Below are 27,573 nucleotides of genomic sequence, written 5' to 3' on the forward strand. Positions count from 1 at the left end.
GGAAATGCAGACTTAACAAATAACAAACAAGCAGCATGCAGCCCAGCAGTAACATACTTGCTTTACCATTTGGAGAATGGTAAAGATATTCTTAAAACATAGCATTAACAAAAAAATCAACATTAATATTGTATTTGTTTGAATAGTGATCAAGCAAATGTACATGATTTAATTTACTATTTTGTTGTTTCATTTACAATATTTGCTTAAATGGGACGTGCTTGTCTCTGTACATCCTTCTGAAAGTGCATCAAGGAGTTAAAGGTTCTCCCGTTCAAAGCCAAAATGTTAGTTTTCATCCAAGTAAATGGATTTTGCTAGAAAGTGTCAATTAATTTTTAAAGGCCCGTAAAGCCCGACACAATGGTCCTCTTAATGTATGTGAACTACACTTACCAGATGTCCTTTTGGATTCGAACTGTCGCCTTGTTTAATGTGAGATGGGACTGTTGGAGTGGTCTAAAGTATCTTTCTCCACCATTAGTCATGGCTAACTCGTTAAATTGAACACTTGATTGCTTGCCTTCTCCCCCTTCTTATTGAAAAAATTAAAAATACTTTTTTTACAAAGCAGGATCAGATCAGATTCCTTTTTGTCAAGAATATGAATTTCACAAAATTTGTTTCTGTGAGCATTACATTAAACTGAATGCCATTTTTAACAATTTGACAATTGCATTATAACTGTTACTAACAGCAAAATTCAATCAGATTAATATCCTCTCATAACGATGAAGTGTGTTTACACCAAAACACCAATAACGGTCAGTATTAATGAAATTAGATTTTTGAACATAGCAGTGTAATTAGAGCGGGAGGGGTTGTAGGGCAAGGGAAGTGAAGCATTATGCAAATGTTACACTCTTATAGGAATATAGCTACGTGGTAAAAAAAAAAAAAAGGACAGAAAGGAGTCTGGCGAAAAAGGGACATGGCCGTGGAGCAATAAGGGCTGGACTCATTGCGTTACCCAGGTCCATGCCAGGTTTCGGTTTGCAGTAAGTAGGCATTGAACAGCGTTTTACGGATCAAAACAGGTAATTTGTGATTCAAGCGAGTGTGATGCCGAAGCACTGACTTGCAATAGATTATAGTGGTGTTGTTTTTTTTTTTTTTCTTCTCCTTCTTCACATGTAATGATAATCACGCTAAAATCCTGATTCACCAATCCCCTGGCTCAAGCCGACAGTTTAAATAAAATCACTCAAATCCAGAGGGTAAGAGAAATGAAAATGACAAGGATTAAAAATGCCCAAACCCATTTTCCCCCCTCAAAACTCCGCTTTTCAATTGGATCATTAACCCCCCTCCCCATCCAGCACCGGCTTAGGAGCAGACGTTATGCTCTCACTTTTGTGTGCCACTGGAACGGGCTTACGGTATTTACAGAAAGTCTATAAGGAATGTGTGAGGCATGGAGGTTTAATTCCATAATCCTGCTTCATTATGAGATACAGGCAGGACAGGACAGAGGCATGGGAAAGATGTTTCCATTTTCAGATGTGTTTGTGTTGTTCTGGGGTTGGGGGGTGGGGGTGGGGGGTCGCACACCTTCTCTGTTTCTGTTTGCACACATTCGCACGCACACACACACACACTTACACAGAACGTCCATGGCAACTAAAAACATGATTGAATAGAATTATAATAAGTTACTTGTACACCATAAATCCTTTATTATATCTCTTGTGCTTATATCTATTGTCAATTGCATAAATAATACATAATTTAATTCAAAATATATTTTTACATAATGATTAGCAGTAATTCCTTAACCTGTGCTACACTCCCATGAAATGCCATAAGGAAATAATCTTTATTAAAATGACATGAATTAATTGCTAGCTGCTTATTTACATTAAACAAGACTATATGGTCGGATCCAAGCACGGCCCCCTCCTCAAGACAGAATATGTTACAAGACATTTTGAATTTAATTAGAGGTTAATTAAAACCTGCTGCTTCAATCAACTTCTTATGCAAACTGTGTGAGCAATGGTATCAGTTCCAGGTGGCCTCGGTCAAAATAAAAGACAAACAGGTTTGCCGAGCAAATATGTAAATAAATGTGAGCTCCGAGGAAAGTGTATTCAAGTAAATCCGAAGGAGATTAAAACACACACACACACACACACACACACACACACACACACACACACACACACACACACACACACACACACACACACACACACACATTTCTATGGATGTCCTTTATGGTGACATGCTCCTTCGGTGTTTACTAAGCGGGTCAAGGATTTTAGGGTACTGTACTCGCGAAGCTTTAATAGCGAGGGGTGGGGGGGCTGGTGTGGGGTCTTCCCTTGGACATCTGTCACAATGTCCAACTTGTGTGCCCCTTTTTTTCCCTGTGACCCACTGATTTTTTGCATGAGTGCCCAAGAACTGTAATGTTAAAATGTAGCCTACATTACACAGGGTCCCTCCATATGGGCAGGATTATGGCTTCGGCCTTCCCAGCCTTCCTCAGGCCTGCAAGCTTCATCGCAAACAATCCTCATGGTGATCATGTCATTACTGAAGCTACAGATCAGAGAAGACAGTGACAGTGCCTCTTCCAGGATGGGAACACGTCCCTCGCCAAAAGGAGATGTCAGTAAAAAGGAATGGGATGTAAATGAAATATTATGTTTTACTACTTTTACTACAGCTGTACAACTACAACTACTTCTGAGCATAAGAAATAACTTTTAAATATTATAATTTATTTGATCATTTTCTTTAATATAATCAGCTGATGAAGTCAGACAGGAGATGAAATTCTCAAATCCTTGCTTGACAAATCACAGCGTTATTGAAAGGATATGAAGAAAAATTAAAATAAATAAAACCCTGTGGAGAGACTACTTTTCGATAAACATGGCTGGAAATCCTTATCTTAGCGGCTCAGTGAATCTCTCTGATATGTCCATCTGTTCCTTTATTCATGGAGAAGGAGCTTCGCTGCTTCATTAGAAAGTAAAAGCTTTCCTCTAAATCATTCCTCCCTTGGCCGGCGAGAGGGTCACGGCTTTAATATCCGACAGTGGCTCTTCTTACCCCAGGGCATATGTCAAGAGAAAGTAAGCATCTGCTTCTTATGAGCCGTGCTTGTAGGCCAAGAAACCTCACATGGAGGCTAAGAGAGAGGCGCTAAGACAAAGCTGATAATGCCTGTCAAAGAGGCATCTGGAATGAAGCTACAGGGATGTGAAGATCATAAGAGAGACTTTCTGTTTTGTGCAATAAAATTAATGTTAAAGTTTTGGATTTTACTCACATTTTGTATAGACTATGTAGGAGAAAATCTTAATAGTATTGTTTTGTGAGATTATTGTAGAATCCAATCATTTTCTCATAGTCCAAAGTGCTGCTGACTGTAGAAGGTGTCCAAATATCTTCCTTTTCTGGTGCATTGCCTTGGCCACCTGTCTGCGCTCCATGTCCAGGCCATCCAGACTAAAGTTTTGTATGTACCTTGTGTGTGTGTGTGTTTTACCTTTATGTTGAGCTTCCTGCCCTTCTTATCTTCCGTATGTAATTGGATTATGATAATATATTACTTAATACCACCTCTGCACACCTATGTGGTTGTTCTTGAGTAGAGAATTCAGTTTCTCGTTCAGTTTCTCTTTGTCATGATCAGATTATTATATAATCTTCACTTCCTGCAGCACCCAATGTCTAATCAATGGATTTCACACTCTTAGTTAAAACACTGCCTGACAGGAGAAGTAAAATAAAATCAAGTCAGCATTCAAATGTTATTCATTAGTCAACAGTTGTTGCTCCTTGTTTTAATCACTAACTTTCATGAGGCATTCTACTGTGAGCAATAGTGAGCTAATAATAATAAAAAAACACTAATAATAATAAGAATAAAAATGTTAATATGTACTCCATTAGACATTAATCAGTGCAAAATGTCAATAAAACTGCAATGGATCATTCAACCAAATATCAAATTAATTTACGCTAACATTCATGAGACAAGAACATTGTTTGATGGTGGACTGATGTGTTTCTGTTAAGGAAGATTTAGAAAAAAAACTTTCAGAGATAAAAAAAAGGCTTTTAAATACACATTTAAACAAATCCAAAATGACTCCATTCCGTGCATCAGCGGTGCAAAGACATAAAGGAAGAAAGGCCTGCTTTTGTTAAAGACAGGCTCTGACTTCATCTGGAGGGAGAAAATGCCTGAAAGAAAAGCTGAATCTATAATTAATAAGGAAGAAGTTAATTATTATGCATGTTTTGGATAAATAAAAAATCCATTAGGGAGAAAAAAACAGTTTGAGCAGCTTTTAAAAGTCTTAATATAAAAAATGAGGAGAGGAGCGCTCCTGCATTTACTCCTAATTTAGAAAGGTCCTGTTAAGAGTCTTCTCCTTACAAGCACTACTTTACAGTCATTGTTCCCAATATCATTTCTTAATGCATACATATGAATCATGCCTGAATATGTAATCTAATTATCATAAATGGCCTTAGAGCACGAAGGTCGTACGTTCTGCCATGGGTACAAATGTTTCACATTTACTCAAACCAAAAATGGAGGAATAATGGTTTTAAAAGGACAGCAGAAGGTGTACAAAAGGGCTCAGGGACTTTTTTACTTCCACTATTTTTAAATAAGTAAGAGAAAAAAAATCATGTAATGTATTGTTGAACATATAGAAAAATGAGATAAAACAATATATTTTTTATTTAATAGTTAATATTTATTTAATGCCCTACATGGTAAGTGTATTTGTTTAGATGGAGAGGGTGTGTGTGTGCCAGTGCCTTGGCAAATGCACAAGGCACGGACAGAAGTGAAGCGGTAACAGGCAAGTGAGCTGGGGCTCATGGAGACGTTGGAGGAGGTTTGCTGCCGCCCTCCCCAGCGTCGGCGTGGAAAGATTAGCGTGATTTAATGGCGGGGAAGGAGGACTCAGGTGCATTTGGTTTGGGTGATCTCACCCCAGCCACACATGAGTACACATGACAAAAGTGCCCCGCGCTGGCAGGCCGACATCCGCTTTGTTCTGCGACGGGGTTCTGGGCCAAGCCGAGCGGAGGCTGGGCCAGCACCTCCTGAGACAGAGAGATCTGTGCGGCGAGGAACAGAGAGAGAGCAGGAGACGAGGGGAACGGCAAGAGGAGCCGAGTGGAGTGAAGGGTCGGGGTGGGGAAAAAAAAAAAAATCTCAGAAGAGTAAAGGACTGGAGAGGACAGCTGAAAAGAGAGAGGAGGGGAGGAGATGAAAGCAGATATGAGAGCATTTTCCATTGATCTATATCAATAGCTTCTCAGAGGTCACTTCTCCTAGGGTTTGATGTTATATGTGTTAAATGGGATTTTTTTTTACTCAGATCATCGTTAGGCCTGGATTGCGATACCAGATACCATGACAGTGGCTTATTTCTCGACAAAAAATCACCAACATTTTGGGACACACAAAGTAGACCGTGCTTCTTGTTTCCCAAATTACCAATAAAGTAGTGTCCACGTTTTTATTAGATGTGACAGGAGTCATCTCAGCCCACTCGACCCCACCCCCTCAGCTGTCAGCCTCAACACTGAATCTATTTCGCTGCAGAAGGCGTGCAACTCTCACAGCAGTGCAGCTATCCCAAGCACCCGCCTAATTAAGTTATCATCTATTAGCACCGCAGCCGGCCCGGGGCCCCGCCCAAATATCCATGAGTCGAATCCTACAACCTGCACCAGGTCAGGGCTGCGTGCTTTTGATACGGGGTATGTACTTGTCACGGCTTTTTTTGATGTGCTGAGATTGATCGGGCGGGACTTCATCCTTTGTTTCTTTGCACAGCCTTTTTTTTTTTGACTCTCCTGTCCCCAAGCTCTGTCTGATCGCACCATGCAGCTTAACAGAGCATCTCTGGGGTCGCCATCATCTGGGCAGCCTCGGCGAACGCGAGCGCCTTCCCCGCGTTTTCCCACGTGAGCCTCTCTCCAGATGGCCTCAAAGAGTGCCACGAGAAGCACGGCCAACATTCGGGCCAACAAAAAGAGAGAGAGAGAGAAAAAAAAAAACGGAAGCAAATGCACTCTAAATATTTTATAAATACTCCACATCTCATTGAAGGAATGTCAGATGCCGACATATCATAGCGGAATAAAAGTGATGTGATAAAACATTAATCGTGTCTTTCTCCATGGATGGCAATTTCATTCCTGTTTACCATTGCTGATGAGAATTAACGAGGTTGAGTTGAAAGAACCTGCTCTGTCCCGTTCTGTCTGAAAACCTCTGGGAGAGGTATCCCACGCCAAGCACTTTCTGCTCCGGTGAGGATGTTGGAGTCACTCACGAGCATGATCGGCTCAGAACCGACCCAGCCCAGGCGTTCGCCGCTCTTACCATTTCTGGAAAGTTCTTCGCAGCCACAGCAGCCGGGGACATTCCGTTCGTTGTTCCGTAATTGTCCTTTATCTTAAACAGCAGCTATGCATCAACAATGCAATAGATGCTTGAAGTAATTGGTGCTTAATTTGTACACAAACTGTGGAGGCTGTTTCCATCACAGTCTGTGTCTTTTGAAATCATTAATCTCTAATTAGGGCCAGTTGGGACCAGCAGTTAGAAGGTTAAAGAGGTTCTGACAGCCCTAATCATTGCTCAGGAAGCTGAAAATATATGCAAAGTCTCAGCAGATGGGGTGAGATCTGCGTTTGCCAAGTGATAACTGTTATTTCTTTGCACCTCCAAAGCTGTCACCCTAATAGGCACATTTTGAATTTATTAATGCTCTAGTTACTATGTCTGCGCGGTCTCTAATGGTATGTCATTCAAAGTATATAAACCAAACAATTAACTTGTATTACCTGGTAATGATAGCGATGTTTGTCATGATTACACTGCTTTCATGCAAATTAGTGCACAAATAGTTGACCCTTAGGGGAAACAGAAGCAGCTCTTTGGCCAAATGCATTTCTTACGATGGGTTTGCATCTGTTAACCTTGATGCCGGCATGGCGCTTTTTTGTTGTTGTTTATTTTTTTTTTTTTATATGCCCTTTGAAACATGCAAAGGGCTGAGATGCTTTAGCAGTCAAAATGTGAAACAAATTCATTTTGCCAGTTATTAGAAATGTGCTAATTTTTGCTATTTCTTTTACATCAATTACACAAAAAAATGGCTTCTGAGGGTGCAGTGTCGGTTCAGCCAAAAAACAAATGTGTTAGTTAATGCCCTAACGGGATCTGAAGGTGGCTAAAAAGAAGTGGCTTTCCTGAGAACAGGTGTTGGTGTGTGGCCGGACAGCCTGCTAGACCACACAACGCTTTGTCTGCAAAATGTGGGACAGCCAAAGCCGCTCACAAGAGTTTGATGAGAGTCTGCAGGGAAATCATGGTCTGATTTTGTTTTTTTGGGTTCAGTTGGATGAGAACAGAGTGTCACGAATTTGTTCTTGATGTAGGCTTGTCCAGCGCTCTCGTCCAAATGAGGCACAATGACACAAGTGCTAGGAGTTGATGATTGGACTTGCAACGTGTCATGTCACTCTAGACGCAAGACCTCCTGTCAGCTTGACTGTTTTGTCACCAGAGGGTGACAGTCTGGCTTTAAATGTTATTACATCATGAAAAGGAAAAATACATCAAGTCGTGATTTAAACTTAAAAAAAAATTAAGTAACTTTTACAAAACATTTAACATTTAAAATGATTTAATAGTACAGTCATGACCAAAGGTTTTGAGAATGACACAAATGCTGTTTTTCACAAAGTTGACTGCTTCAGTGTTTTTAGATCTATAAGTTGCATTTTATAAGTTTAAAAGGCTTTTATTGTCAATAACATCAAGCTTATGCAAAGAGTCAATATTTGCAGTGTTGGCCCTTTTTTTTAAGACTTCTGCAATTCGCCCTGACATGCTGTCATTAAACTTCTGGGACAAATTCTGACTGATGTCGACCCATTCCTTCATAATCAGTGCTTGGAGTTTGTCAGAATTTGTGGGTTTTTGTTTGTCCGCCTGCCTCTTGAGGATTGACCACAAGTTCTCAATTGGATTAAGGTCCTGGGAGTTTCCTGGCCATGGACCCAAAATGTCAGTGTTTTGTTCCCTGAGCTACTTAGTTATCCATCATGCTGGAAAAGGCATTGTTCTACACCAAACTGTTCTTGGATGGTTGGGAGAAGTTGTTGTCGGAGGATGTTTTGATACTATTCTTTATTCATGTTGTGAGTGAGCCCACTTACTTGGATGAGAAGCAGCCCCACACAGGAAACTGTTGGCATGAGACAGGACTGATGGTAACGCCCACCTTCTCTTCTCCAGACAGTCATTTTTCCAGATGCCCCAAACAATAAAAAAATGACTTTACCCCAGTCCTAAGCAGTCCAATCCCTGTACTTTTTGCAGAATATCTGTCTGTGCTCAATGTTTATTCTTGGAGAGAAGTGCCTTCTTTGTTGCCCTTATTGACACCGGGCCATCCTCCAAAAGCCTTCACCTCACTGTGCATGCAGATGCACTCACACCTGCCTGCTGCCATTCCTGAGCAAGCTCTGCACTGGTGGTACCCCGATCCCAATCTCAAAACTTTTGGACACAGAAGTGCAGTCTAGCTACTAGCAAAGCTTAACAAAGACTTTTTTCTTCTATTTCATTATGGATAAAACATGGCATACATGGATGTATGTATACAGGGTAGTTATATTGTAAATAGTTATTAAAAACTTTAAACTTGAAATCAGTAAGATCAGTGTTGCAGTGTGAAAAACTAAAATGTGAATCTTATCACAAAATTATTTGGGCAAATGTTTCAGACTGAGTTGCTGCTGCTGAAGAGGTAATCACTGTGGGTTGGGCGCTGAAAAAAATGACAACTGGTCCCTAATTAGCACTCCAGTCTGACAATGAATAAACGTGTGGATTCAGGCTTTCAAGTAATTTTCACATCTGACTTTGGCCCTGCCTCTTCGTGCTTGTGGGGGAAAAATAAATGCCACCCTCTAAGAATGAAAAAAGAAAAGAAAATGTGGGGCATTCTATTGAGTAAAATGTTTACATGTTGCTGTTTGGAGACCTTGTTGATGGCGTTAACTTCAGTTGGCATGGCCGCGAGAGGGAGGAACGCAGGAGTAATGGACGTTTTCCAGCAGGCCGCGTGTGACTGCACGACTGAACAAGCCTCTGAGAACTTCGCATTGTGCCAGCCCAAAGAGGCTTCATTTGGTGCTGCACTGGCAGGTGTTTTGTTTTCAACTGAATTAATTTGGTGGAGGGAGGAGGGGTATGGCATGAAGAGGCAAACTGTCCAAACTGACAGTGAGTGTCACAACACAAAAACCCACAACTGAAAAAGGAAAACACAAGTTTACATATATACTTCTGAAGAAATGCCGGTAAATTAGATTAACTCATTTGTGAGTTTGTCCAATATATTAATATAAATTATACTCAAATTTATTTAATATATTACGACAAACTGAGTCTGAACCATCATAAAGTAAAGTAAATATTAAATTTTGAATTAATATTTTGCAATGAGATTTCAATAACGTAATTTCATATTATGCAGTGTGGGAGTGTAAATACTGTTAAGCATTGATCAGTGTGTATTACAACCCTGTGACATGACTCAGCAGGAACAGAGACCTTCAGCAGTGAGACTGTCTGTGAAAAAAAAAACATTGTAAGTCTTGTGTTGAGAAGGGGTGGGGGCGTGATGGAACTTATGCTTCATGAGCAGAAAAAATTCAATTACTGGTGAAAGTAATTGGCGTGAGAGTGAGCAGGACGCCTCAAGCAGTAGTAATTACACCGTGTCTGCCTCCACAGCAGGTACAGCTACTGCGCCGTACTGCCGTAATGAAAAGCTAATTACAGCAAAATGCTTATGTCACTTGTAGACTAGCCTTGCATAAAACATGAACTGCAACAGAGCAACACTTAGAATGCAATTTTTTTCTGAAGTGTTGCATTCGTTTCTTGACACTGTATTAAACACAAGGATACAGCATCTTGCTGTCAAATTAAGGGTTTGAAAATCTTTGATTGGTTTGCAAAATAATGCTCTAATCAGGTATACACTAACCTTTATGGTTAAACCCCCTGGAACCTGGGGGCCTTTTTTAAGTTATGAAAACGTAAAAATTTAAGCCAATCAGCTGCAAAGCATTTTGACATTCCCTCACTGTCATGCGCATGTAATTGAGGCATAGGCGTGAAGTTGAGAGAACTTTAAAATGCCCTGCAGTTTGGTTGCCTCAAATCTTCCAACTTTTTTTTTCTCAATGCAGTTTAACCATGTAGAGAATAACGTGCGTGACTGTACGCATGTTGTGTCATACTGTACTAAAGCGCTGTTGACACCTTGCACAGCATCTACTGGTGACATTGTTTGCCAGATGGATCCTTATGAACAAATAAAGCATAACTCACACTTCATATGATATGGGCAGAATCGATAGCTAACTAGTTTACGTCAATAGATTTGTTTTGCAAACTTAACTTGTATTGTGATGCAGATTGCATTGCAGTTTGCCAGTTGTCTCAAGTGCATAACAGTCAATTTAGCAAGTTATCAGATTTGGTAAGATAACTAGGATGGCTAACCTGTATGATGTCTTAATGTGACACACCATATTGTCTGCAGCACAATTAGAACTTGACAGCAACATAAGGAGCTTCATCAACTGACTGAGCTTTTACTTAGATTTTACTTTGGACAGCCTCCTCCAGAAGTAATCAATTGGCAAGCTTATGTAGTTTGGGAACAGTCTTTCAAGGTTCATTGAGACATAATCCCTGACTTGTAAGTGGAGCTGCCATCTGCCTTCTGCCAGCATCAAAATCTGTGCTGGATGCACCTCATCTTGGCTCTCCTTGTTAACCATGGATTTTAAAATCTTTAAAAATCTGTGTCTACTTGCTTCAACTTTTTGGCCTGTCTTAGCAGCTACATCCGTGTATGGTGTATTGTAGTCATACTCATGTTTTTCGCCGAGTCAAGTATCAATAACCTATACGTCTGAGCATTTTAGTTATATTATAGTCAGAATTATGCATGAAAATTTTTGCCTAGTTTTAGTCAATGAAAACTGATGACATTTAGAAAATTGTATTTCAGTCTCTTTTTTTGTAATGAATTTCTATTTATCCAGTCGATATAGTACAAGTACCTAATAGAGAAGACAAAAGCAACTTTTTATTTTAGTCAAACCTGTTTCATAATTAAAACAAATATATCTTATCATTATATTATCTTATCATCTTATCGTTACTCGAGAATACACAACATCCAATGCAGACATGGAGGTCATTCTGATTTGTTCCATGTTTTAGTCTGGTGCTCAAAAGCTTTTCTTCAGTGAATTTCAGGGTTACCTACATACACATTTAATACAGAAAGTTCAGTTCTTTTAATACTTTTGTGTCAACAAAATCTACATTGTGATGTCATATACAAGCTGTTTTACAATCTGGTTCAAGACAGGTGCCTTGTTCTCAGAAATCAAATAGAATTTGTCAAAAAATTGTCACATTGTAAAGATTTACATTTTCATTTGAGGGGTTTTCAGACTATTCAGAATATGAGACAACCTCTGATTTACATTCACTGATGGAACTAAGCACGTCAGACAGTGCAATTTCTCTCTTTGCTGGGATTTTTCAAGGTCTTTTTTCATCTTGAATATTTATTAAAGTTGTATAGGATGTCAATGTGCAGATCTCATGTGACATTGAGAGCTCCTTGGCAGCAGTTTTGGCACAAACACTGTAAATATGATGAGCCAATTATCACATTGAAAATGTCATGGTTAAATTCTATGCAATTGGATGAATCATTATTACGTAGGTACATTTATGTGATCTTGTTCTTTGCATATTAAGACACATTAATACAAACTAGTTTTAAGAAACACTTTTTTATCTTCCAGGCACAACCTGGATGGATGGCGCCCTTAGTATTTGCCTATGAAATCCATTTTATTTTTCCTAAATTCAGTTTGAAATGTTCTTTAATTCCTCTGAATTTCATGTTTTCCATTTTTCCGTTTTTAAAGATTTATTCACCTAAAAACAGTGTGATCCACTGCCCTCCGTAATTTTTGACTCCCCTGGTTAAAATGTGTTCTTTAGCTTCTAATAAATTCAGTTTTGTTCTAAATAATATAGGACCACAATGAAAAAAGAGAAAAATTTCAACCTTTAATTCAAGTGCATTAATTCACACATTAAGAAATAACTTTTTTACATCAAATGAGTGGCACAATTATTAGCACCCCTGATTAATACTTTGTACAGTCCCCCTTTTGCTTAAATATTCTCCTATTTCACATATGGGAGAATTACCCAAAGAGCGATCTTCAACTATTCCTCTTTGCAGAATCTCTCAAAATCACCCAGCGCCCTGGGTCCTCTCCTCTGCTCTCTCGTCTTTAGCTCACTCCATATATTTTCATTTGGGTTGTGGTCTGGGGTCTGACATTATTTTGCTGAAAGACCCAATGTTGACCCATCTTCAGCTTTTGGACAGAAGCCACCAGATTTAGTTTTAAAATGTCCTAGTATTTCAAAGCATTCAGGATGCCATGCACCCTAACAAGGTTCCTAGGGCCTTCAGCACTCTCACTTGTGTTAATAAGAGAATCACTGAAATGATCTCAGCAGGTCCTTTTGTGGCAAGTCTGAACATAAGTGGAAATGGGTTTTTGGGATTAAGTTAATTCTCATTGGCATAGAGGGATTTTGCAATTCTTCTGATCACTATTCATAACATTCTGGAGTGTAAGCAAATTGCCATATAACGAAAGCAGCAAACCACATGGTCATGACTGTATAATGAATGACCTTACCCTGTTTGTTTGGATATGGTAAAGTGTTCATCTGCATGTTTGCTGGTTTTCTTTTCTCATTGAATTTTCGTTATGTAGATTTAATTAATTAATTAATTAATTACATTGATTAATTTTGTATATATTGTTGTTGTCATTGATTTTTATGTGTGTGTGCTTGGATTCACTCCAGTAAATGAAGCCTGCCCTCATTGACAACCACCGACCATCGAAACTGAGCAATGGGGGGTGTAAGGCCTCAGTCAGGGAGGATGACCAAGGACCTCTGGAAGTCTGTCACTTTGTCAGGCATCCAGAGTTCCTCTGTGGACAGAGGAGAACCTTCTAGAAGGACACCTATCTTTGCAGTCCACCAATTGGGCCTGTATGGTAGAGTGGCCAGACGGAAGCCACTCCTTAGTAAAAGGTCCCTCTTGAGATTGGCAAAAACAACAACAACATTTATTTCTTATATAGCCCAAAATCACATACAGTATGTCTCAATGGGCTTTGACAAGCCCTACAGTTGACACCCCCCACACTTGACCCTTCTGCACACAAAAAAACTCTAGGAGAGAGAGAAAAAAAGGATGAAACCTTGGGAAGGAGTGATACAGAGAGGGACCCCCTTCCAGGATAGAGTGCAGGGTTTGTGATGATTTGTACAATAGGAAAGAAAGAACGAAAAAATAATTATAAGTCCTACAGTAGGGTTAGAGAAGTCCAGAATGTAGTCCAGTGTCATGGTCTACATTGCATGTCCATTATGGTGTTTCTGGTCCACTTGAAGATCCCTGAAGCTGTAGTTGTTACGGTGGTGTTGGCTGTGGTGACCCTCTGGTTCATTTCATGCTAAGTCCTCGTTTAGCAGTTGTCAGGAACCAGGATTTATCTGCTGGTCTTTTCACTGCCAGTAGTCTGAGTGCTTGATTCCGTGTCTCGGAGAGAACAAGCAGCGGCACACGGTGGCATTGTATGACTGGTACTGAAATATGTGGTGATAGTAGTGTATTGTTGCTACAGTGGCCCGGTACCTTAACTAGGACAGCCTTACTAGGGTGAATTTAACACTGTCTGTGTCTAACAGGGGTACTGTGTGATAAACTGGACTTTATAATTGACACTGTGTCACAGTGAAGTGAAATGAGTGTCTGGGAATTTAACAAAGTTAGAACTCTGGCTGCAGCATTCTGTACTAGCTGGAGTTTACTCATGCACCTACTAGAGCATCCAGACAGTAATGCGTTGCAGTAATCTAACCTTGATGTAATAAATGCATGGACCAACTTTTTTGCATCATGCATTGAAATGATACATGCACCTAATGGTAACATGTGTAGGGAAAATAGTAACAGACTTAGAACAGAACCTTGTGGTACTTTACTATGTGAAGACGAATCACCATTGATGACCACAAACTTATATTGGTTGGTCAGATATGATTTGAACCATTCAAGGGCTGTTCCCTTAATCCCAATAACATTCTCTAACCTGGCAAGGAGAATAGCGTGATTGACAGTGTCAAACGCTGCACTCAGATCAAGCAGGACAAGCAGCGAGATGCATCCCTGATCAGAGGCCAACAGCAGGTCATTAACCACTTTAACCAGCGCTGTCTCAGTGCTATGATAAGGTCTAAATCCCGATTGATATACTTCGTGGATGTTGTTGCTGTCTAGGTATGGGCTCAGCTGCTGGGCTATGACTTTTTCTAAGATTTTTGATATAAACGGAAGGTTGGATATCGGTCTATAATTTGAAAGCTGACTGCGATCAAGATCAGGCTTTTTAATCAGGGCCAGTACCTGAAAGACTCTCAGACCACGAGAAACAAAACTATCTCGATTGAATTCCAGGTGTGAACACCTGTTACATTTGGAGGAAACCAGGCACTGCTCATCACCAGGCCAATACATCCCTACAGTGAAGCATGGTGGTGGCAGCATCATGCTGTGGGGATGTTATTCAGCAGCAGGAACTGTGAGTCTAGTCAAGGTAGAGGGAACAATGACTGCAGCAATGTACAGAGACATCCTGGTTGAAAACTTGCTCCAGAAGACTGGTGCAACGGTTCAACTTTCAGCAGGGCTATGACCCTAAGCACACAGCCAAGATATCAAAGGAGTGGCTTCAGGACAACTTTGTGAATGTCCTTGAGTGGCCCAGACAGATCCCAGACTTGAATCCGATTGAAAATCTCTTGAGAGCTCTTAAAATGGCTGTGCATCGACGTTTCCCATCCAACCTGATGGAGCTTGAGAAGTGCTCCAAAGAAGAATGGGATGTTGGCCAAGATTGTGGCATCATATTCAGAAAGACTTGAGGCTGTAATTGCTGCCCATGGTGCATCGACAAATCCATTTTTGAATAAGGCTGTAACACAGCAAAACGTGGAAAAAGTTGCTGTTGTCACGACTGGTACTCAAGGGAAAATGAGGTGCAGAAGAGTGACATTTTCAAAAATAAAAGAAACTGAAAAAACTTAAATGAACCCTAAGGCATGTGACGTAAAATGTCAGGAGAAAACAAACACAACGTAAGTCACACCACTGTTGAACTGCTTTTAAAGAAGTCCTGAGCAATCGTGGCTAAGCAGCTTCAGCTGAGATTACCTCTTGAGAAGACTCCTTAATCAGGTGCCTCAGCTCTTGCTGTGTGCACCCAGAGCGCACTGGCCTGCACTGTGTGCATTAAATAATGCATATCCTTCAAAGGGCTTTGTAATAGTTAGTAACTTATCTTATTCAACTCATTTTTTTTGAGGAAGTAGAGTACAGGCCAAAACTTTGGACACATCTTCTCATTCAATGTGTCAGTTTCAGTTTCTTTAATTTCATGACCATTTACATTGGTAGATTCTCACTGAAGGCATCAAAGCTATGAATGAACACATGTGGAGTTATGTACTTAACCAAAAAAGATGAAATAACTGATTTATATTCTAGTTTATTTAAAATAGCCGCTGATTTGCACACTCTTGGCATTCTCTAGATGAGCTTCAAGAGGTCGTCACCTGAAATGGTTTTCCAACAGTCTTGAAGGAGTTCCCAGGGGTGTTTATTACTTGTTGGTCCCTTTGCCTTCACTCTGCTCACTCAGCTCACCCCAAACCATCTCGATTGGGTTCAGGTCCGGTGACTGGAAGCCAGGTCTCCACTTTTTGTTAAGTACATAAGTCCACATGTATTCATTCATAGTTTTGTGGCTTCAGTGAGAATCTACCAATGTAAATGGTCAAGAAAATAAAGAAAACACATTGAATGAAAAGGTGTGTCCAAACTTTTGGCCTGTACTGTATGTCTTTAAACGAGTCACCAGAGAGATGTTGTAGATACTTGCCAGTCAGACAGTTAGTTTACATGACGTTACATATGACTGTAATATAGCTGTGATCATGAGCAAATTACACTGTGTCTTTTACAATCACATGACCCCATGGGTATTCCGGAAGTCACTTTTGCAAACAAAGCAGCGCACAATACAGGCTTAACCTTTTAATATACCACAGAATGCTAAAGAAAAACTGAGAGGAAACGAGAGACCAACCAGGATGCTCTCTCCCAGTTACTCTCTTGTTACTTTGCATTGTCCTTCTCCAAAGAATCTAGATAAGATCTGGAATCTTTGCAATTTGCACTTCTCTCAAGCACATAACTATTTTCTAAAAAAAATAAATAAATATAAATAATTTCAAGGATATTCTACGCTATATTGTTTACAATTGTCAGGAAGCCAAAAGCAATAGACTGCTGGAACGTCTTGGAGAGATGGGATGTCTGTTCATATCACCAGTTTGGTGGGTGGTCATACAGGTTAGATTCTCTAAAGCGGTAATGTGCGTGGTTTCAAGTTGTCAAAGCTTTTTACACCCTCCAGTGTACCATTCCCAAGTTTCTCCACCCCCTCCATCTGGTACACAACTCCCCGGATCTTCCACTTGAACCAAGGGGGGTAGGAGAGAAAGATCTGTAGCTTAGATGAAAGAAGACATCTTCTGAGGAGTTCAGGTTACAGATCGCTATAATAACAAGAAGCTAATGTTTCTTCATCCCATTTCTTCCTCATTGTCTTGGTTTTTGACACCCTCATTGATGGAGAAGACAGGGTGTGTTTCATCACCATGGGGCTCTGCCTCCACCTTTATTTGAAATCTTGTTTCATGTTACTGTACAGTGCTGGAGTCCCATGGAGGTTGCTGCAGCCTACGACTCGCTCAGGTTCTCATCGCCTCCCTCATGATTAAGAGGACAATGTCTCGCTTCACTGTACACTTGAGGTCTCTGTCATTCACTGCTTTATCTCCTTTGATGCTAGCGGTGGATCACAAAGAAACCAAAGTAGGCTGCCCTGTCTTCCCCAAAGTTGAATAGCTTTTGTTTGATTGGTGTTTCTGTGCTTGTCCATCAACCTGCAGTCTCACCCTATAGACACCTTCAGTTACCCAGCTGAAGCCCTCTGAAAGATGGTATTCATGTGGTATAAAATATTTATTAGAGAGGAGGCCACAGCGCATTTGACCTTTTGACCGTTTTGTGTAGACAAGAGAACATTGGTCACTATATAATGCTTCAGAAAATGAATTCATCATGGGGAACATCCATAACTTCTTGTAAGGTCTGAACTTGTACTGATAGCATCTTCTTGGAGAAAACAAATCTCAAGCATAATGTTTAATGGTGAAAAGGAAATAATCAGTATCATCATGAAACAAAACAAATCTTTAAGGAAAATGTTCCTCAAGGTTACAAGACAAAAACATTTTAGCGCATAATGTTCACTTGAAGTGAAAAGATGTGCTTAATAGAACCTGGGTGTTTGCATGTCTACATAATGCATGTCAAGATTATTCCTCCATGGTCAGGTCGAAAGTGTCATAAGAACAGGCCTCTGTTGAGGACATCTGTCATTTAATTAAAATTCTAGCAATACTTCCTTAGCAGTTTTAATTAAGTCCTTGTAGTTACAAGGCTCTATGTGAATTCTTGTCAAAACCTGTTTTACTTGTGTGTGCTGTGCTCTTTTCACTTGCTGCTATATCCTTGAAAAATGTCTGAAAACAGCAGACACAGTTTCAAAAGTTTCAACTCTATGTCCATATTGTACAAGATTTCAAAAATCACAAACTCACAGAAAATCTCAGAATTAAAGATGTAAAGCAAAACATATAATGGGTTTTCATTTACCAAAATCTAAATAAATATTTATTCTTTTTTATCTTGGGCTCTTGCTAAGGGGACGCTAATTAACAGTTTGATGGAAACATTCTCACCCTGGAAGAACCTATTCAGTAAATAAAAAAAAGAAAAAGTGATAGTTTTAAAAAGTTCTTCAAAAAAATGGCTTGAAAAAAGGCAGGGGATATAGAGGAGTCCATGTCCCATAAATACACGGAGAGCTCCTCCTGACCACCTCAAGGCAAAGGTATCTGAAGGTTACCTGTTGCCCTGGGCTTGGCGGTGGGTGGCCGGGCTGCCGTGCTGTTAGGACTTTTCTAGTGGACTTGACTGGTAGTCTTCTGAATATACTGGTCTCAGCGTGGCCCCAGCACATGCTGAGTTATATTAGGACCCTGGTGCCTTCCAGTTTATTACAAAATCAGTAGAGGGACTTTGAAGTTATCCGAGCAGACCTATTTTTTTTTAGTTACTGAAATTGTTATGGTTAAATTAATTTTTACAAAAACAGAAGGGCATGTTTAAGTGTGTTAAATCAGATGGAAATTAAGATTAATTCCCTTTTTTAGAAACAACACATTTGAAATAAAATAATCTTTGTTTATGTAGGGTTTGTTAAATGACATTTCTACTGCAAACTGATCATAAAAAAATTACATAAAATCAATTAAAATCTATTTATATTGGGCTGTTTAAAACAATAAATTTCTTCTCAGGACACTTTTACTGGGTGGTAGTAGCCTAGTGGGTAAGACACTCGCCTGTGAACCAGAAGACTCGGGTTCAAATCCAACTTACTACCGTTGTGTCCCTGAGCAAGACACTTAACCTTAAGTTGCTCCAGGGAGACTGTCCCTGTAAATACTTATTGTAAGTCGCTCTGGATAAGGGCTTCTGCTAAATAATGTAAATATAAATGTAAATGTTTTACGGCTCAGTTTTGACTCATGCCCATTATGTAATATAAAAGCATGTTCTTTTAAACACAACATTATTTGCATAACTATCCAATTACTAGTCCCAACAAGTAATCTTCTGTATCAGTCTGAGAAGATCAGGAAATATCTGAGCAACCAAAATATCTATGTATCACCTTTTTACTAAGGGTTCATAGCAATGTCCATCTGCCCTGTTTATACAAGATGTTGCTGTGGTAATGATTAGGATCTCCTACGTCTTTCCAGTTATGGCCCATGCATATCAGTTCAGGACTGGCAGATACAGACCCAAATGGATTTACAGGCCATCACTAGGCCATTGGCTATGTGCTACCAGCGAGCCCGGCCATGGTGTTCTATTTTGGCCACGCTAAGCAAAAGTGTTGCAACAAAAATATTTTTGAAGCACTCAGTAAAGATTTCCTGTATTTTTATTATTTTATGTAAATATGCATACTTAATATTATTACAGTAGGTGCTGCAGCACCATTAAATGGCATTAGTGGGGGTGCCCAGTCATTTAGGATGCATATTATGACCGTGGTAACACTTTTTATTTCCGAAAATGTCAGCGTCCCACTGTTTAAAATGCATTATGAAATGTCAACATTGTGCGAGCCTGTGCTCGATGGAAACTGACATATGACACAAAAAGTCAACAGACAAGTGAACTGTAGAACATCGAGCCTGTGCCTTCAAGCATAATGACATTAGTCAAAGTTCATTGCTTTTTTAATTACCAGGACAGTATAATATCAATACGTGACTGATTGCCCCCCTCTAGTCTGGGGCATCTTTTATCTTGTACAGCCCTCATTTAAAGTGCAGCTTGAAATGTTCTCATTCAAATGCATTTATTTTGTCTGTGTGTAGGTGTGTATGCTGAAGAATATGTGAAGATGAGCCATCGTTATGGCAAGCCAGATTCTGAGAGCTCGAGTTAGTAAAGCAAACAGACTTAACACAGCACTTTTCTGCATGTTCCTTTGCTGCAACGAAATGCTTGGGCTGACAATAACTCCTTCACACTGCACATGAAAAGTGTTAAAAGATCCCGACAAAACTGCGGGCACGCCGATAACTAATTCATCATTAGCCCTTTTTTTTTTTTTTTGTAAACACAAAGCCACAGTTGCTGTGCTCCTTTAACCTTGAAGTTCGTGAGCGACCGACTGTGATAATCTTTCCAACTGCCTTCATTATTATCATAGGAATTCAGGAACACACACACACACACACAAACACACATAGCTAGATAGTGAAAAAGCATTTAAAGCTGTCTTTTGAGCCCTTCTTTTGTCACAGTTCAATCAGATCTACATTACCCGTGCTCATCAGATAGAGAGCATTTAGAAACAGAGGGGGGGATATTGACATTTTTTTTTTTTTTCCTTCTTTCTTTTTTTGAATCACTGGCGAGGCATACAGAGCCTGCAGGAATGTCAAATCTCCAACCTGCATTTTGATGTTTCTGCCCCGGGTTAGGTCTGTGCTAGCTTGCTTCGAGCTCTCTTGTTTGTGCATTAGCATCCATTAGACGTCCTTGTCTCAATGTTACGTGGGCCCGCGTGGCCCTGGGCGCCATGGTGATGGCTGGACTGGATAACTGAAGGTAGATGTAAGGAGAGAGAGAGCGGAACAGAGAACTTCCTTAATCTAAGATCAAGGCTCATAGAATGTGGACGATTAGGCTAAGCTAATGCTAAATGCTTACAAAATGCAGTTTAACGCATGGTAGAGAGAGGGTCGAAGTTTTATATATTATTTTCTGCTATTGAAGCACAAGTTCAGATCACAATGTTGCCAAAAATGCTACTGCTGGTGCTCTCATTCCACCATAAGCAACATTTGGCAAACGATCAGGATTGGCAATCACAGAGATGGCAGGAACTCCATGCTGGAAGTCCCCTCTGGTTATGTTTACTGATTTGCTTTTATCTTTCACCTGGAAAAAGATTTACTCTCAAAAGTGAATTTCCCTCTCGCTCTGAACTACAGATATTATTTAGATACTTTGAAGGTCAGATAAGTCACTTCTGTGAAGTTCACAGTTAGAGCTTTAACTCATTCATTACTACCATTAATACAAAATTTAAACCAATGCAGTGAACCTTTATGATGCATTATAATCTGGTAATCTGATAATCCACTAGATTTCAATTGAAAGTGTTAAACAGTGTAAAGAAACAGTGTCACTAAATAAATAATAAATACATACACACAAACATACAAATAAAATAAAACAACAAAACTGCAAATTATTCCATTCAGGTAATTTCGTACCATCAGGTCACTGCCTTGACCTTCTGTATTGAGGCTGTGCCATGGCATCATGGCACAACATTTTTTTACAGAAAGATTTCATACAAATATGCATGTAAATACCACAGTTAAACTTCACAGTTTAATCATTAATACAGTTTAGATTTTATTCACTGTACACTGAGATAGCTGGTTGTTTACCAGGTTGCTGAATAACTCAGGTCACCATACAGTTTGTTATTTAATTTGATGGGACCCATTCAAACTCAGGGCCAATCATAAGCCTTCAGGTCCTTCGGTGCCATGTGGAGAGCCTCCAATCAGCACCATCATTTAAATTCAGCTCCAGTCATTTGTTGTTTTCGCAGGATTTAGGAGTTGCTGGACCTTTATTTGTTTTTGGCTGTGGCTCCTACACCATCTTTAGTCCCCATTATCCCTTGAAGCTTGTGTGCATTAGTGAGCAGAACCCACTACCTCAAGGCTCATATCATGTGCCAGGATTTTACAAAACTGTTCCAATGATGACAACAGAGCATATAAAGTGTCAGGAGGTGCTGGAAAGAATCCTTTATAAGATGTTAAAGACAATGATGATGTTCAACATCCAAACACACAAATGCCCCTCTTGCTCTCCTCTTCTCTCCTCCATGCCTTCCATACTCCCCTGCAACCTATTTCATGTTTGTTAATACTACCCCCCCCGCCACCTACATCTCCCCCTGCTACCCCCCACACCACCCGTTTGAAGTATAAAGGAAGGTTCAAAAGAGCCAGGTGCTGAATCACAATATTAAAGCAGGGGGAAGGAGCTCCATGAAAAGCTGCGAAGATCTGAGAGGTGGAAGGCAACAAACATAGCTTTCAACTGCCTTTTGTCGGCCCTTTCTGCAGATGTCACCAGTTGTTATCCCCAGCAGAGACTTCAAGCGTGCAGCAGTGCCTCTGGCTCCGTCCTCGCGCACGTTTCAAGTGTCAATCACTGGGGCGAGGGCGCCGCCCGCTTCCTGGTCACTGTCCTGTGAAAAGTGCCAGCGTTTTGCCATTGATTTAACTCACTCAATATACAAGAGATAGAGGCCGCTTTGTGCAGAAAAAGACCCTTTGGCAAGGTTAGCTGCTGGAGCGCCGGCTCAGTACTCGATGCTCCTTGGTTTGACTGTGAGCGAAACACTTGTCCAAGTGTTCTGTGCTTTTCAAAAAATGAAAGGGGGGGGTGGAACTTATTTAAGAGACAACAAGCAAACAAAGAGTGTCATGATGGATAAAAAAAAACAACATAGTTTGATACACCAAAAAGGACAGCTTTAACCTCGTTTAGCCTTAAACACTGCCTGGGGTGAAGCATTGTTGACATGTTTAGCAGTCGAATGCCTTCGAAAAAAATGAAAGAGGAAAAAAGAAGCTTTGTTGCCATGGCTTGCTGAGATTTTGGTGGATCATTGCTACGGGAAAAGAGCACATTAGAAAAGAGCATGTCAATGGATCCTCAGAAATTGCCTCAAAACACTACTTCACCACAGTTTACTCACAGTTACTCAATTTGAGAATTGAGAACTATAATTTAGTAGTCCTGTGAAATTAACACCATGTCCATGACCTACATAATATTTAATCAAGCATGCATGTTGCATTTAAGCTTTGTCATTTTGTGAGACCGAAATAAAAAAAGAAGGAGGGGAGAAAAAGGAACATGTTGACCTTGTAATGTTTTTTGCCCTCCTTTAGGCGGTTCGGGCCAACGTTGCTGAGAGCCGAGCAGATGATGAGGCGCTCCACAGCAAGCACAAGGCCAGTTCATGCAGGACATCCTGGGTAAATAAGTCAGGTGGCCATTTTCCTGTGCTGTAATATCTGTTGGGGAAGAATTACTTTAAGAGATGCTTTGGTCTGCGGGGTGTTCCGCTGTAGCTATCATTCAGAGGATCACTGTCCGGTGCATTTGCTCCTTCAACAGCTATTGTTTTCACTCCCATTGTGAGTTGTCAAGGTTTCTTCCTATTTTGAAGCATTGCGAGGGGTCTTATTTCAAAAGAGCAGGACACAGTTGCAAATACATAAGACAATGCAAAAAAACAATTAAAGAAATAAAAAATACACAAAACAACACTACATAACTGATGAAATTACTAAAAATAATGAAAAAAAATGACTAAGTGTACTACAAAGGTGAATAATTAATTTCAATATTACATTTAATGTGATTTCAATATTTTATAGTGTAGTAAAACATTCACTGCATGCTTGAAAAGGTGTATTTCCCAAAAATTTTGTGCTAGAAAGAATGCAGTGAATCTGGCAAGGGTGGTTATTTTGAAGTCAAACATTCAGTTTCATGAAATTAAAAGTATCTCATTCAAAAACCTCTGTTTTACATATTTCTAATGTTTCACTTATTCCACTGAGCGCACTATAAATAGTGTTTTGTGGGCACAAGAGCCATTTTTCCAACAACTGTCTGAATAACATTTTTTCGGCCATTTCAATGTCACACCCGCAGTGTGAGAAGCCATCAGGACGCTTCCATAACCCTGTCTGTGTTGCCAATCTCTCTCACAGAATTCTCCCACTGCTATATTGATAAATACTTACTTTACCACTGGAAGAAGACGCAGAGAAGAAAATTGCTGAATTTAAATCAATTAATCTCAAAGTCATGATGTGACACTCGTTGTTTCACATATTGAAAGTAACATTTTTCTTCTGATCAAAGCTTCTGGGTTGAGAATATAAGAAAATGGCAGTATTTCCTCTGTTTTATACTTCTACCCTTTTAAAGAGTGGAAATTGTGAGGAGGAAGCTAACAAAGGCAAGATCTTGAACTCTTCGTGAACTGTGCCAAACTGTGCAAACATGTTTTCAAAAAAAAAAAGAAAAAAGGGTTGCGCTCCCCAGGGCAGTCACGCACCTCAGATTGGTCAGGGATGCGGACGCCATGTCACCTTCCTCAAACAACAAACGCCATTGGCTCGTGAGGCAATTCAAAGGACTGGAGGTCCGTAAAAATGGCAGGAAACATATATCTGTCACTCTCCATTTAAAGTTCACCTGCGAGGAAACGGTGCCAGTAAGTGCTGACACAATCACAGTGCCTAGCAACACATCCTCCCCATCCGAGTGGCTTTGTGAAGCATGGACTGGTGCGTGGCGAGCCAGAAAGATTTCCTGCTTGGTGAGCACACTGTCTCTGTGGCGGTCTTCTTTGCTTTCTATTGTTCAGCACGTATTCTTGTTTCGGGGAGAGACGGCGTGAAAAGCAGGGGGACACTGATATCTGCCACCGTCAAACAGAGTGACCTCTCATCCCTGCATGCCACAAGGAAAGCCACATGATGATGTCTTCAAATGTCACATGGCCCGTGTTGTGCGGAGGCCAAGAATGGTTGAAGGTTGTGGTATAACGCTCCCATTCTTCTGCTGTACTAAAGGCCCTCAGAAAGCGGAGATGCAATGACCCTTTCTTTGTTTTCTGAAGAGAGGTAGAGTCCAGTTCCAGCGTAAAACTGGACTTTTTCCCCCCGTTTTTTTTCGGTGACCAGGGGCGCGATAGGCTCGTCCCGTCTATTGTCTTTTGTTATGTTATCCATTCCCTTTTTAGGTCTAGAGGGTTAATAGTCCTGAAAGCGCGGCTGAGGAAGGATGGAAGGGTGCGCTGTCTGTCCACCTGGCTCAAACGTGCTGCCAAAGTTTCAGTCACACCTCGCAGACCCCTCGGCCCACCGCCTCAGCTCTTTCCTGTGACAGATTGAACATTTTTTTCTCTGCAGGCCTTTTTCCCCCCCCATATCCCCAGAAGAGAGGGCCGGCCAGTGAAATGACCTCTGTGATCTTCCACCTTTCAACCAAATTAGTCATATTCATATGAAAGGCCTGTCACTTAAAAGGGGCTGGCTGCGCTGGTTTCAGAAGCGGGAATATTTGAAGGCTTCTGTCGCACTGCTGCTGCCGTCCGAGGACAAAATGTGCAACTTTTTATTTCCCCCAAAATAAGAAACAAACACAGGTACCTAAAATACACACACTGGTGTTCGCTTTACTGCTACTTGTGGGACTGCAGGCACTCGATTTATTTTGCCCTTTGTGCTTGTAATGTGCGTACAATGAGCGTTTCCCCCTCTCTCTATCATTCCTTTGTAACAACAATGAGAAGTATTGGGTTGCATGCTTCGGTCAAACAAAGATGCCTCTGAAGTATCCAGAACAGCCTTTGGGACAGTGTGATTCACGGGACACTGAAGGCTTCCTCTCCTTCTCTCTCTCTCTCTCTCTCTCTCTCTCTCTCTCTCTCTCTCTCTCTCTCTCTCTCTATCTCAGCTCTGAGCGAGGTTCGGTGGCTGCGTGTGCCAGGGCAGGGCGGCGCTTTCTTTTTCGGTGGCAGGGGTCACCTGCTCTTTGCTACGGAGGGCCTTGAATGAAGGAGGGCGCCGCCTGCAGGCGGAAGGGGCCTGCTTTTTTTGGGCGGCAGTCGCGGCGGCATGCTCCCGACAGCTGGCGGCCTCACACCATAATCACGGCATTAACGGCTCCGGTTCTGTGTCTGTTGGTGTATTTGCAGATCGCTCCGCTCCACAGCTGTTAAGCCTGTTCAAGCATTTGCACACGACCAGCATGAGGCACGAACCTTCGAGTGGCTCAACTAGACAAAAAGGGCAAATGAAGACTGGCAAATGTAGACATGCTTGGACCAAGTTATTCGGATGTGATCATCATTTCAGGAAATGTGGAGGTGCTTCATGATTCAACCTCAGCTCAGATTTGACACCATTTCTATTATAAATAAAAGAAATATACAACATACCTTTATATGTACTGCATGGTACATGGTACTGCATATGAGGTACCTCTCACAAAAACAGACTAAAATATAGTCATGAAACATTCTTGAAGAGTTTTTGAAGAGCATGCATGTTGGATAAATATTGTCTTCCATGTGAGCGTTCAGAGGTCAAGGGCCGGTGCCACACAGCTGCATCCAAAAGGATATCGAATCTGTTTTTCAACCTAAGGTGACTGGAAAAAAGGGTACTATAGCAGCCGGACATACGGTGTGAACAGTCTGTGCATAATATTGAGAATGAAAATAAATGACCGTTATTTCAAGTACATTCCTCACAACACTTTACAGCTAGGCCATACTGTAAGCTGTAAAATAAACTGTAGTTATTTATCATCACATGTGTACTGGTGTTCAAAATGCCACAAATATGCTGCCCAAGTGTCTGCAGATGCCATACATGATAAATAAATAATAACAAAAACATTAATAAATAATAATAAATAAACAAAAAGAAAACAAATTCATTAGCAAACAAATACGGGAATTATTTTTTGTGATGTTTGCCAGGTCGGTAGTATGTGTATGACAGAACCTGTTAGGAATTATGCACCAATTTATTCAGCCAATCTGGACTTCTGTCATGTTCTCAGGTGCCACCATTTCTCAAGACTTTCTCAAGTAGAAGGGCAACACAGATGTACTTTCAGAGCCACCTGAAGAAGTATTCTGATCATGGAATCCATCCTGCGCTCCCCCATAACAGATTGGACTGGTCAGGAGCAGGACAGGAGCAGACAAGACGTTAAGGTCTGCAGGAAAAATAATTGTGAAAATGACAATTAATCTTTGCCAAGTCATTGCATCATATTGCTGCTGGTCTGAAGCATCTGTAGTTTAAACTCGTTCAACCCGCAGGACACAAGGGGCCACGCTTTACAACCCAAATGTACAGAGCAGACTTAGCTGCATTAGACCCCGAATCTTTCCATGAATTTCTCTGCATGGGTGATATTAGACATCAGCGATCCAGCAGCTGGTTGTTTATCCCTTTTCCTTGGGTGCATTAACCTCTGTGACCTTATTCATTCAGGGAGAAGAAGCCACGCTGGAAGCACATTGGCCTGGCACACAGACACGCTGTAAAGTCCAGCATCCCTGCGTAAACAGAGCTTTGGGGTCTGAGCAAGTAAGGCGAGTAAAGGTTAAGGGCACTGGTGTTTTTTTTTTTTTTTCGAGTTTGTTTTTCAGGCCTTTACTTACCCATACCATGACTTTAACCGCCAAAAAAAAAGAGGTCAAGCAGATCACGGAGCTGGTGGCTGGTGGTGTGTTCCTGGTGGATTCCAGAGACGACGTGGATAAGACGCTGTCACGTCGACTGCTCTGCCCTTAAGAAAAAAGACGGTGAATAACATCCCACTGTGAGCAGCCAAATCAGGACTGCACTCAACCGCTGATGGGGTAATGAAGAAGAAGAGGCACATCTGCACTGCCACGTAACGTCCTTGGAGAAGGCCGCGCACAGGGCGCATTAGCGCTGCATTAGCACCGTAGCACCGTAGCGCTGCACATGCAATAACGTGCTGAGAGGATAGGAAGAATTGAGAATGCAGTAACAAGAAG

At 40.8% G+C, this 27,573-nt stretch overlaps 1 protein-coding gene across 1 annotated transcript in view; it reads left to right on the forward strand.

The window, feature by feature from the left end:
- sh3yl1 (SH3 and SYLF domain containing 1) overlaps positions 1–27,159 on the forward strand; it is a 99,387-nt gene extending 72,228 nt beyond the window's left edge. The window contains exons 10-12 of the transcript XR_003751500.1: positions 22,901–22,987; positions 26,601–26,757; positions 27,041–27,159. The gene's annotated coding sequence lies outside the window, so the exon portion shown is untranslated. The remainder of the gene's footprint in view (positions 1–22,900; positions 22,988–26,600; positions 26,758–27,040) is intronic.
- The last annotated feature ends 414 nt before the right edge of the window (positions 27,160–27,573 follow it).

Source organism: Denticeps clupeoides, chromosome 1 (genome assembly GCF_900700375.1).
Source record: "Denticeps clupeoides chromosome 1, fDenClu1.1, whole genome shotgun sequence".
In the NCBI taxonomy this organism is placed as follows: Eukaryota; Metazoa; Chordata; class Actinopteri; order Clupeiformes; family Denticipitidae; genus Denticeps; species Denticeps clupeoides.